The 12770-nt window shown below is 34.8% G+C and overlaps 1 long non-coding RNA gene across 1 annotated transcript; it reads right to left on the reverse strand.

Annotated features, from left to right (window-relative positions):
• Positions 1–10318: 10318 nt before the first annotated feature.
• Positions 10319–10988, reverse strand: LOC141712030 (uncharacterized). The gene is made up of 3 exons (XR_012571507.1): positions 10861–10988; positions 10689–10758; positions 10319–10382 (listed from the first exon to the last, which is right to left on the reverse strand). It is a non-coding gene; the product is annotated as an uncharacterized LOC141712030 (long non-coding RNA).
• Between the last annotated feature and the right edge of the window lie 1782 nt (positions 10989–12770).

Consider the following 12770-nt stretch of genomic DNA (forward strand, 5'->3'; position numbering starts at 1 on the left):
ATTATTTACTTAATTCTAATATTAATTTTTTAATATTATTACCAGTTGCAAATCATGTTTAGAGAATAGGCATAGGCTAGCATATATTCATACGTGTGGGTTAATTTAGTTTATAGTAGCCTATATTATTTTGTTTATTAATTAATTTCACTATATATATCAGGTTAGTCTTGAGAGGAATACAAGAAGAGGGAAAAGGACAATGGACAACAATATCAAGAAACTACTTGCCCCATAGAACACCTGCAAAAATTGCTAGTCATGTTGGGAAGTTTGGACTGAACAAGAATTCAACTCCAAGCAAGAATGGCAAAGGCAAGGCTAGTATCTGAACCTAGCTTTTGGATTCTCATAATTTGGTGCCAAACTAAGTCCTCCACCAGTATTTTATTTTAAATAATATCAACAATTACAACAATAATACTAGTTACTCTCGGTTTGTTAAAGTAATAATAATAAGGATGGTTTCTATTTTGTGTAAAATGATTTTGTTTGTTTTAAAAATATGTAATAGTTAAGTATTTTATTTATATTATGTAACATACATGATACCAGCAATAATGCATTAGTATAAATAAATTGGTGTAAAATTTATCCCCTTTTTCCTACTTACTTTTGGTTAGTAGTAATTAAATGGACAAAAAGTAATGCATTTTGACACATGAAAAAAATCATATGAAAAAATATTATATGTACAAATATTAAATTTGAAAATCAATTTTTTTTTGATTATGACATTAAATTATATAAGGCATGAGCGCCCTTTATTTTTGACAAAAATTGTAAGTTGCATAACAACTTTAACTTATATGAGGTCTCATATTACTATAAATTATATATAATTCAATCGTAATATATAATATTAATTAATGTATGACTTGAAAATTAAAAATAAGGATGTCAGAAGCAAATATTGTTTTATAAGGTTTTGCTTCACACATAAAATAAGGATTAAATAAATTATCTGATATTTTTAAGTAATTTTCATTATAAAGTTATTGTTATATATAAACTAATTTATATATTCATTTTTAGTATGAAACATGTTCAAAAATATTTTATGTATACTAAATCATGAACTTAATATTATTGAGAAGAAAATAATAATTTTATTTCACATTTTATATTAGATTTATTAATGTGCAATTTGTATATATGCTAAATATGTTTTTGGGATATATTTTGCAACATTCATAAATTATTTTAAATATTAGAATAAATATGTGGTAAATCATGCTCCATGAGTAGATTATTAACATTTCAAACTCTTATCTAATATAACTCATGAACTCATTTTTTTAAAAAAATAAATTTAATGTTTGAACTTTTATTCAGATTTTTTTTCTAAATAAGTTATGAAATTATCCTAAATAAGAGTGGATGTCGAACTTTCTATTTTATATTTCAATGTTAAGTATCTCGTGGGACGCTAATATTTTAAAATTTATAACTTATAAGAAAGCCTATAAATTATTATAGATATTACAATAAATATGTGGTAAATTATATGTAATATCTTAAACTTTATAAACGTATTTGCTTACTTATAACAAAGCCGAAAAACGTAAGTCATTTTGGCTGTGATTTGTATATCGAATGAATACCTAACCCTAAGCCTAATACGATATTATATAGGCTCGAGATAAACGTGTGCGCTAATTCACGCGTAATTAAATAAAATGCGTTAATTAATAATCAAATACGTAATTGAATCAGATTTTTATTACGCCAAATCAATTATAATAATTCATAATTAAAAGCGAATTAAGAATTTAAAAGCCCAAGCCCAGTGGAAATTAAATTTAGCAAAACCAGTCCGTAATTATTCGGGCCAATTTTCCGCTACATTCGTGTCCACACGTCACACATGCGGGCAAACTCGAAGGCTTCACAGAAAAATGACGACGAGTGGAATCAGAGCTAAGGCTTCCCATTTACGTTTTCAACAAGTGGCATCAGAGCTAAGATTCTGTACGTGAAAAATGATGATAATGGTGCAACCAAATATTCCAAAATTGACGGGTACAAATTACGGGAACTGGGGTATTCAAATGAAAGTGTTACTCGGTTCCTATGAAAATTGGGATATTGTCGAAAGCGGGTATGACAAGCCCACGCATGCAGCCGTTGAAGCAGTCTTGTTAAATGCCGATAAGACGGTGTTAAAGGAGTCCCGGAAAAAAGACAAAAAGGTGTTATACAAGATTTTTTAAGGTGTCGATGAATCCACCGTTGGAAAACTTTCGAAGGAAAAAACATCAAGAGTGCGTGGGAGATTTTACAAAAATCATTCCAAGGAGTTGAAAAACTTAAAAAAGGTGCGGCTCCAAGTGCTACGCGGGGAGTTTGAAAATTTAAAGATGATAAATTCTGGAAATATTGGTGAATTTGTTACGTGTTTGTAAACGGTGACAAATGAGATAAAAAGAAATGGGGAAAGTATCAATGATGTTCGGTTAATGGAAAAATTACTTCATTCTTTGATAAGGAAATTTGATTACGTTGTTACTTCTATCGAGAAGTCAAAGGACTTGTCCACAATTTCCATTGATGAGCTCGTAGGTTTACTTCAAGCTCACGAGCAGCGGATGAACCAGTATGATGATGCAAGCCATCTGGAGAAGGTGTTGCAAATTAAAGTATCCATTGGTGACAGTTCTGGCAGTAGCGGTTCTGTACGTGGTAAAGGTGGCTTTAGAGGTGGCTACCGAGGTGGACGAGGACGTGGAAGGCAGTCTTTCAACAGAGGCCAGAATTCTGAAGGTTTTTAATCATCTGGTCGTGGTCAAAATTTTAGAGGTCGAGGAAGAGGTGGATTTCAACGAGATGATAAATCTCAATTTCAATCTTATAATTGTAATAAATTTGGTCACTTCAGTTATGAGTGTAGAGCACCAAAGATGGAAGAAATAAGTCATTTTGCTGCAGCAAAAGAAGATAAAAACGTTAGCACTGCTATGTTCCTCACTTATAAAGGAGACGAGGAAAACAAGAAGAATGTTTGGTATCTTGACTCAGGGGCCAGCAATCACATGACTGGTCATAAAGATTTATTTACGGAGATAGACGAGACCATCAACGTAGAAGTTACTTTCGGTGACTCGTCAAAAATTCCGGTCAAAGCAAAAGGTAAAATTACAATTGTGTCAAAGAATGATGAGAAAGAGTATATAAATGATGTTTATTATATACTTGCTTTGAAAATAATATCATTAGTCTTGCCCAACTTGCGGAAAAAGGGTATAATATTCAGATACAGGATAATTCTCTCATCATCAGAAATCAGGTTCAAGAATTAATTGCAGATGTGGAGATGTCAAGGAATCGTTTGTTCAAACTTTATATGCAGAGGAAAGTGCATAAGTTCTTAAACTCGGTCATTAAAAGTTACTCATGGCTGTGGAACTTGAGATATGGTCATTTGGAATTTTCTGGATTGAAATTATTTTCATAGACAAAGATGGTGGACGGTTTTCCATAAATCAACGAACCGGAAAATTTGTGTAAAGCATATGTGAAGGGGAAATAACACACACACAGTTTCTCCGTTAGAAAATCATGGAGAGCCAGGAGGCCATTATAGATAGTTCACACAGATATAGCTGGTCAGTTTGATATTCAATCTCTTGGAGGTAATAGGTATTACCTAACATTTATTAGAGATTTTAGCAGGAAAAGTTGGGTATATATTATCAAAGAAAAATCGGAGTCTCTTGATAAATTCAAGGAGTTCAAAGCACTTGTAGAAAACAAAGCGACCAGTATTTGAAGATACTCAGATCAGATAGAGTACGCGAGTATACTTCAAACTTGTTCAAATGTTTTTGCAGAGCACATGGCATAAATCATCAGTTGATAATGACATATACTCCTCAATAAAATGGTGGTGCAGAAAGGAACAATCGCACAATTCTTGACATGGTAAGGAGTATGGTGAAAGCAAAGCACTTTCCAAGAACTTTCTGGTCGGAAGCTGTTCTAAGTGCAGTTTATTTGTTGAATCGCTATCCAATAAAAAGTTTCAAAAACAAAACTCCAAATGAAGCATGGAGCGGGAGCCAACCATCAGTTGGACATCTCAGAATTTTTGGGTGTATTGCTTATGCCCACGTTCCCGATCAGAAAAGGAAGAAGATGGATGATAAAGGCGAGAAATGCATCTTTACCGAATAAGACAAAAGGAACAAGGCGTATAGAATCTATAATCCCCTCACGAAGAATTAATCATTTCTCAAGATGTTGAGTTTCATGAATCGGATTACTGGAGATGGAGCGAGGAAGAAAGAAAAGTCGCCAGCTTATTCTTTAATGGTGATGATGATGACGGTGATAACCCCAATAATAAAGACGACGGAGATGATGATCCAACTCCTCCCCAAAGTCCAACTCAACAAACTCCCGCATCAATACCATCAACAGGAGGAAGCAGCAGTTCAGGGGGAGCACCGAGAAAGATGCGGAATTTGGATAATATCTGTGAAGTAACAAGTCCGGTACAAATATCCTTTGAATATTCTCTCTTTTATTTAATGGTTGAATGTGATCCGGTTACATTTGAAGAGGCTTCTGAAGAAAGCAAATGGAACAAAACCATGGATGAAGAAATTGGCGCAATTAAGAAGAATGATACATGAGAGCTCACAGATCTTTCGGAAGGATACAAATCAATTGGTGTCAAGTGGGTCTCTAAAACCAAGATGAATCAAGATGGAGAAGTAGAAAAGTACAAGGCAAGGTTGGTGGCTAAAGGCTATAAAGAGATATTTGGCATTGACTACGACGAGGTATTCTCTCCAGTTGTAAGAGTTGATACCATACGACTTTTAACAACAATTACAGCTCAGAATCAGTGGAAGATTTTCCAAATGGATGTCAAATCAGCATTTCTAAATGTTTATCTCGAAGAAGAAGTCTACATCGAATAACCTCCACGATATGTTCAAAAAGGCTAGGAGAATAAAGTCTACAAACTGAAGAAAGCCTTATATGGTTTGAAGCAAGCTCCGCGAGCATGGAATATAAGGGTTGATGAATATTTTCAGAGAAATGGTTTCGTGAAGAGTCCAACGAGCATGCCCTCTATACGAAGACAAATTCAGGGGGAGATATTATTATCGTGTGCTTGTACGTGGATGACATGATCTTTACAGGAAACAACCCTGATATTTTTGATGATTTTAAGAAAGTTATGACTAACGAATTTATAATGACATATATTGGTCAAATGTCATACTTCCTTGGAGTCGAGGTGAAGCAAAATGAAGACGGGATTTTTATGTCTCAGAAAAATATGCGGAACAGATTTTAAAGAAATTTAGAATGGAGGAATGCTAGCAAGTAAGCACGCCAGCAGAAGGAAGCATAAAGCTCCGAGTTGATTCAACGAGAGAGTCGGTAAATCCGACACTGGCGACATTGTTCAAAAGTTTGGTTGGAAGTCTCAGGTACCTAACTTTCACTCATCCCGATATATGTATGCGGTTGGATTGGTTAGTAGGTACATGGAGACACCGAAATAGGATCACTTCATGGCAGCTAAAAGAATTTTGAGATACATTAAAGGTACGCGTGATAATGGTCTATTTTATACACATTCTCAAAATTCAGAATTAGTTGGCTACTCAGACAGTGATTATCGTGGTGATTTAAATGACGGGAAAAATACATTGGGATATCGGTTAAGCAATATTTTCGTGGTCATCAAAGAAACAAGAGACATTTTCCTTCTCAACATGTGAGGCGGAATACAAGGCAGCAGCAACATGCGCATGTCAGGCTATGTGGCTAGGCTACATATTGGCCGAGTTAAATCTTGCGAAGGAAGGTCTGGTTAAAATTTATGTGGATAATAAATCCGAAATTTCTTTGGCGAAAAATCCAGTATCACACAGTCGGAGCAAGCACATCAGTATAAAATATCACTTTATTGGAGAACAGGTGAACAAGAAAATTGTGGAGTTGGTGCACTGCAAGACCGAAGAAAATTTAGTGTTTATTTTCACAAAGCCGTTGAAGCTGGATATATTTCACAAAATGAAAATCAAACTCGGAATGCAAATCAAGTTTGAGGGGGAGTGTTGGAATTTCAAACTCTCCACCACCCTAATAAATATTAACCACATAGCTTTCCACTAGTTTTCTAGTAGATATTAAATAAACAGCTGTGTGAACAATGAAAATATATAATATGTACGAAGTCATCCTTAAAACATGGTAGGCTAAAGGTGGCATAAAAGGAAAATTCTTACAGGTTATATGTGAAGCTAAGAAACTACAAATACACACAACCATGCTATTGCTAAAAAAATTAAAAAAAATGGTGTGCTAGATCATTGTCAACCTATTCAAATGGTCAAACGCATGTTATGATATATGAGAAAGATACGTGGCTCCCTGAGGATGTTTGCATTCACTGCCACCTGCTATATCATCCTGAATAAAAGGTCGGCTGTTAGAATAGCTTGGTTTGAAAAGAAGACAAAGCTGGCATCTATTAAATATATAGATAAGGTAATCCATGATGTTAATATGACATTTTAAAGGTTATAAATATAGCCAGTATGTTGTATTGAAAGAATACTACCGAGTGATATTAGAAAACAACTGTGAGAGTAAACGAGTTGTAGCTCCAGAGAGAAAGAAAATAGCTGAAGCTCTTGTGAGAGAAAAGACCAGCAGCCTGTGTGTGTAAACACTTATATATAAACAAGTTGTATTTTTATTATTAAGAAATAAAAATAATCTCTTATTATTGTGGTGGTGTATTAATATTATGGAAAGATTTTGGTGTAAAAACGAGCTCATGGTCTACCGTATTTGCTTATCTTTTAACAAAAGAAAGAGAGAAGCCTACATGAGGTTGAAGTAATTGGCGACACATATCAATAACATGACCAACTTCGACCTGGTAATCAGTTTTGCGATGAATAGCTTGAACTGAGAGCAATAAATCAGATTCAATGATGACTCTCTGATGTTGCATAGTCGATAGCCATTTTCCCCATAAAAATTAGCAGTAACTTCAGCTTCTAAAACCGGCACACTCCCTGGAAGAAAGCTTACCGTTCCACAGATAAATGCGCCTGTGTGATCCCTGAGAACAATACCAACAGAGAACCTATGAGATCCTTTATAAATGGAAGCGTCAACATTGAGTTTGGTACAACCAAACCCTGGTGTTAAAAATTTAAGAGGATTTTCTGATTCCTTGTTTACAGACGATGTCTGCAACACACTTTTTGTAAGATTAACAGTCTTCTAATTAGAGAAGAACTTTTTTCTCCATTCCATAACAACTACATGAGTGACAGTTTTGTTATTCCAGACATTCCTATTGCGGAAGAACCATATAACACAGAGGACCTTTGTAATCAAAAGAAACTCATTTATTGTAGTGCTATTCAATTTTTCCACAAGCCACTCTGGAACACATTCTACATCAGGCATGTCAAAAGTTATTCATGTATATTGCCAACACTGAGTTGCAAAATGATAGTCAAAATGGTAGGAAGATTGACTCATTTACAACTCAACTTGTGCCTAACTGGGATATTATTCTTGCACAATCTCGGAATAAAAATCTTAACCTTCTATGGCAATGGTAGCTTCACCTGACTATTCTACCCACATTTCTCTCATGCCACATATAGTAGCCAGATTTTATTGAATACTGGTCATGACTAGTATGGCTCCATGCAATTTTGTCAACTTCAAATTTAAGTGTAATTTTTATCTTCTCACCCTCTTTCTAATATTAAATTTAAAATTTATAGTATTTTGAAATTTTAAACCATATTTATTTGCTTGATATTTATAGATTAGTGGAGAGCTCAATGTAAGTAAGCTTCCTCATAAAAAAATGTAAACTAAGCATATACCCAAATTCAAATATATATGTTAAACTATAAATAAATTTTATTAAATTTCTATAATCATTGAAAATAAATATTCTAAAATATATAAACATTGCATATATATTCACTGTTACTATATTTTGTTGGGTGTTAATCTAAACCGTGTAAGTGTTGCAGTGTCCACATCAGCAGCTCTGAGGAATAAGTCTTTGATTTGGTTCAGTTATTTTAGGATCGTTTGAATAGGTAAAAGTAGTGGAGTTTATGTAGGAGAGTAGTTGCTTATTTTTAGGAGTGTTTTTCATTTTATTCCCTGTATGTTTTCATTCCAACTTTATCAGAAAGTGTTTTGCAATAGTTAACTGGTGTTTTCTTATTTTCCCTCTGATTTAAGCATCTGAACTGGTATACAGATTTAGTGTGTGTGCATCACCTGTAGTCTCTAAACCTTTTATTTGGTATCAAAGCCGACATCCTGGTGTATGCCAAAATATATGCCACCAAGAGCGAAGCCAATGGAGAAAAATAAGAGCAAGGATGGGAAAGTGTGGAACTACCCAATGCTCACCAAGAGCAATTACACATCCTGGTCACTTAAAATGAGAGTGTTCATGCAAGCCCATGGAATTTGGGAAGCGATAGAGCCTGCAGATCCAAAGTCGAAGATGGATGTCAAGAAGGATAAAGTTGCGTTGGCGGCTATATATATACCAGGCCATACCAGAAGACATATTATTGTATATGCACTACAAGAAAAACATGATCCTACAACCGTTTTTCACCGTTGTTTGATGTCAAAATTTTGGGTCGTCTATTGAGGAGCCGTGTGATTTCGATCAGACAACAGTGCATCGAACCATTACTAGAAGCTACAGACACAACAGGTTCATAACTGTTACCGAAACTGTCATTCAACAACAGGTTGTATAAAAGACTGTATTGTTGGAACAGTTTACCTGCAACGGTTTTCCTCAAGAAGACAACGGTGTATTACTGTCAACTAAGAGTGCAAAATTTCTATATATTATTTGTCAAACAACGGGTAGTTTGTTGATTGTTGTTTGAAAGGCTAACCACAATAGGTTTAGGACAATACAGTTATGTTATGATGTCTTAGACAACACCTTGAGCCAGAGTATTGTAAGGAAGTCTTTCAAACATCGGTTTGTGAAATGTATTTCCAATAATGAGTTGTGGTTAATGGCCATTTTAAAGCTCTTTAGACCACATTTTTTGTTTAACTCCTATTGTAGTGCACCCCTTGAGACAACAGCGTCGTATATAATGTTGTTTGAAAGGCTAACCACAACAGTTTTAGGTCAATACTGTTATTTTATGCTGTCTTATACAACAGTTTTAGGTAAATATTGTAAGGAGCTATTTCAAACAATGGTTTGTGATAGTATTTTAATACTAAGTTATGTTAACTTCCATCTTAATGCTCTTTAGACCACATTTTTTGTTTAAAGCATATTGTAGTGTTATCCTTGAGATAACACCATCGTATATTTTGTCGTTATGTGAACATGATAGACACAATATTACCATGTTTTAAAGTGTTGTGAATAGAGCTTTAGTCAACTGTTAAAACAATGTTACAGTGTTGTTCCAATTAGTTTGGTACAATGGCTGTTTTTGATTGAGAACACAATCATCTGTTGTATATAAAATTTTGCATATAAAATCCTGATTTCATCCAAACCACCTGTTTTCTAAAAACTAAATCCCAAAAATGAATCCACCAAAAATGAATCCACCAAACGAACAAACCGAGAACTAACTACCAATCACAAAAAAATCAAAATCCACCAAACCAACAAACCTAGAACTAGCTAGAACAAGAACAAGCCAATATATATAAATTCACCAAACCAACAAACTTAGAACTAGCTAGAACAAGAACAAGCCAATATATATAAATCCACCAAACACATATCAATCCAACAATCCTAGAACAAGCCAATATATATATATATCCACCAAACATCTAATATAAATCCACCAAACACAACCAATCCAACAATCCTACAACAGTAGAACAAGAACCGGGCAATATATATAGATTGAGCACAATATATATAGATTGACCATGCAATCTACTAATAGATTGAGACAAATCTATCAATCTACCGACAATTCTGTTTGGATTGGACCAAAAAGTGCATCACCATGACCAACTGCATAATTTAAAGTTCAAATCCGACTACTAGTTCAAACAAAAGACCACAAATTTGGAACCTAGATTGCATGGCGTTTCATGAAATATTTTGCAAAATCACAGCGGATCTCGTTAATGTCATCATCAGTGTAAACCAAGTTTGATCTGCGCATCCACTGAAAAATAACCCAAAATTTTACATAAGTCATACAATTAAGTACTGTACGAGTAAGAGTATAAGTCAATGGGAAAACCCAAAGTGAAAATCTCACCTTAGCAGCAAACTCAAGTTCTTTGTCCTGAACAATCTCCTTCATATAGCGCATCACAAACAGGCCACAATCCTTGGTTCCTGACTGCACTGGAACTCCCTGGATTAATTAAAAATGCATTACAAAAGCTGTGAATTGGAGAGAAAGAAGCTCTTGTATGTATATTGCAGAGAGATAACTATACAAAACAGATTTGGTGAATGTAAAAAATAAGTCTCTAAACTATGAGTGCAGTAGTGTTTATATACAAGCATTAATCTAACTAACTTCTATCCTTAACAACTAACTGAGATGTAACAAATAATTATTTAATTACAATATCAACTAACTGAGATGTAAGAAATAATTATTTAATTACAATATCCTTAATAGCATAGAAAAAATATGATGAGAATTGATTATTACCGCCATGTTCTCCCACAAAATTTTCTTCTTGACAACCTTGTTGAGATCCTCTTTGTAAATTTTAATGGCACTACAACCAAAATAATACCAGCAAAACCATTAAGCAACTGAAAAATGCGTGGTCTATCAAAGTTCAAGACTCCATACAGATATTTTAGAAGCTGAATCTTACTTGTCGACAACATCCAGCCATTCCACATTAGCGATTCGACGTTTTAGAGGGTCCATGTGGTAGACAACCTCTGCCTCAGGATTTGCAACAGTTAAATTCCAATGGTTCCTACACAAACATGAATGAATTGAAGCCTTGTCATAAAAATTGAAACTTAGAAGCTCCAAAAAAAATCAATTTAAAAAGGCATGTGATCCTGTTTAGCTAAAACATTATATGAGAATGTCTAACTAGCTAGCTCTTGGATTAAAACTTACACGTCATTGTAAGGCATAAGAAAGTATTGCCCTTTCTTAGCATTCTTAAATCGTGCAGCGAGTGCACGCGACCTCTGCCCTGCATTACCACAGCCAATGGCACCAATTGTGGTGGGATCTACGAACTTGATCATGTTGGTCATCTTATTTTTTTTGATGTATTCGTTTATGGAGCTACATATAAAAATATGAGAGATTAAAAAAAAATCGTTTCTGGAGCCACAGAGTAACTATGAGATATTAAAAAAAAAATTGTGGAGAAACTTACTGAATAAAAAGGACGATCACAGACCCCGACATTTCACCTCCAGAGCACACCGAATATATATCTGATAAGTAAATGGCCATCTTTTTTGTAGAGCCAAAGGCTTCTTGGGATAGTTGAAAAGAAACCGTTCGTTCATCAGCTAAGGCACCCTTTGCCCATGTCCACAAACGATTTAATGCAGATGGGTAATTTGCACCCATCTCAACAACAAGCTCTGGTTCAACATCAGCGACTAATTTATAAGTCTTCTTTTTTCCCTTTTTCTTGGCTTTCTGCAGAAAATACACATGAAAATAGTAAGAAAGAAAATACTAAATAAAAACATTCTAGCTATATAGTGCTATTCTAAATATTTTTACCTTCGGAGCTGACAAAACATTGGAAGTGCTATTGTTCCTCATTGTTATCAAGTTTCTTGGCCATGCAATAAAAGTTCCCATGGCTTGTTCCACGGTCAAAATCTCGTCACCGATGGGATATGGAATCTTAGCATCTCCTTGAATGACTTGAGTGATTGACACTCTTGCATTCTCTTCCCCAAGTCTGACTCCATGGATTGTCTCCTCTCCTTCAACAACAACAACAACTTCATCAATCTTCGCACAAGCTACAATGTTGCTGAGCGATCCAAGAGCCAATTTACAAACAGAATTATCCGGAGCATTCACTTTAACTTCTTCACATCTGTCTTCCTCAAAAACAATTCTACAACTTTCATCCTTGCCATCCAACCTCTGAGCATCCTCAGGATCCACCCCTAAATCAACAAACAAACTTTCAATCTTTTGAATTTTCAGACCACCTCCCTCCTGTTGAACAGGAAATAAATTCTTTGCAGTTGTAGGTGTAGCAGGATGGTTTACAGCTGCATCAACATCAACCCCGCCGTTAGAGTGACAGCTTGCTTGTTGGGAAGGATGCGTTGGAGTACATTCTTGTTGTACGGGCCTTTTCAAGATCTCTGCCCTCAGCTTTTCCATTTCAGCAGCCCAAAAATCATCTCTCGCTTTAATTATTTTTGGAGTCTCCTCTGCCAAGTACCTCTGAACTCTTTCCTGTATCTTTTCATCCATTGTTCTAGCTTTTTTTTGCCTTGGAAGATCAAAATAAACCGACTGCTTTACATGAACACCTTGTCCACGGACCCGTCCACCATGCTCAGGCTTACCGAGCGCGAGTGTTAAAACATCATCAACACCTTCAGCTATTAGTTTCCCTTCCTTAACCTCCTTTTTCAATTTTTCCTAAAATATTAAGTGTACCATATTATCACAGTCTGAGCTATTTCCATGTAAAAGACTAACATAATTAAGTACCATATACTTTCAATTAATTAAGACAAAAATTAATATATAACTTACAATTTCCATTGCTTTATCTTCAAC

The sequence above is a fragment of the Apium graveolens genome, chromosome 3 (genome assembly GCF_009905375.1).
Source record: "Apium graveolens cultivar Ventura chromosome 3, ASM990537v1, whole genome shotgun sequence".
Taxonomy (NCBI): domain Eukaryota; kingdom Viridiplantae; phylum Streptophyta; class Magnoliopsida; order Apiales; family Apiaceae; genus Apium; species Apium graveolens.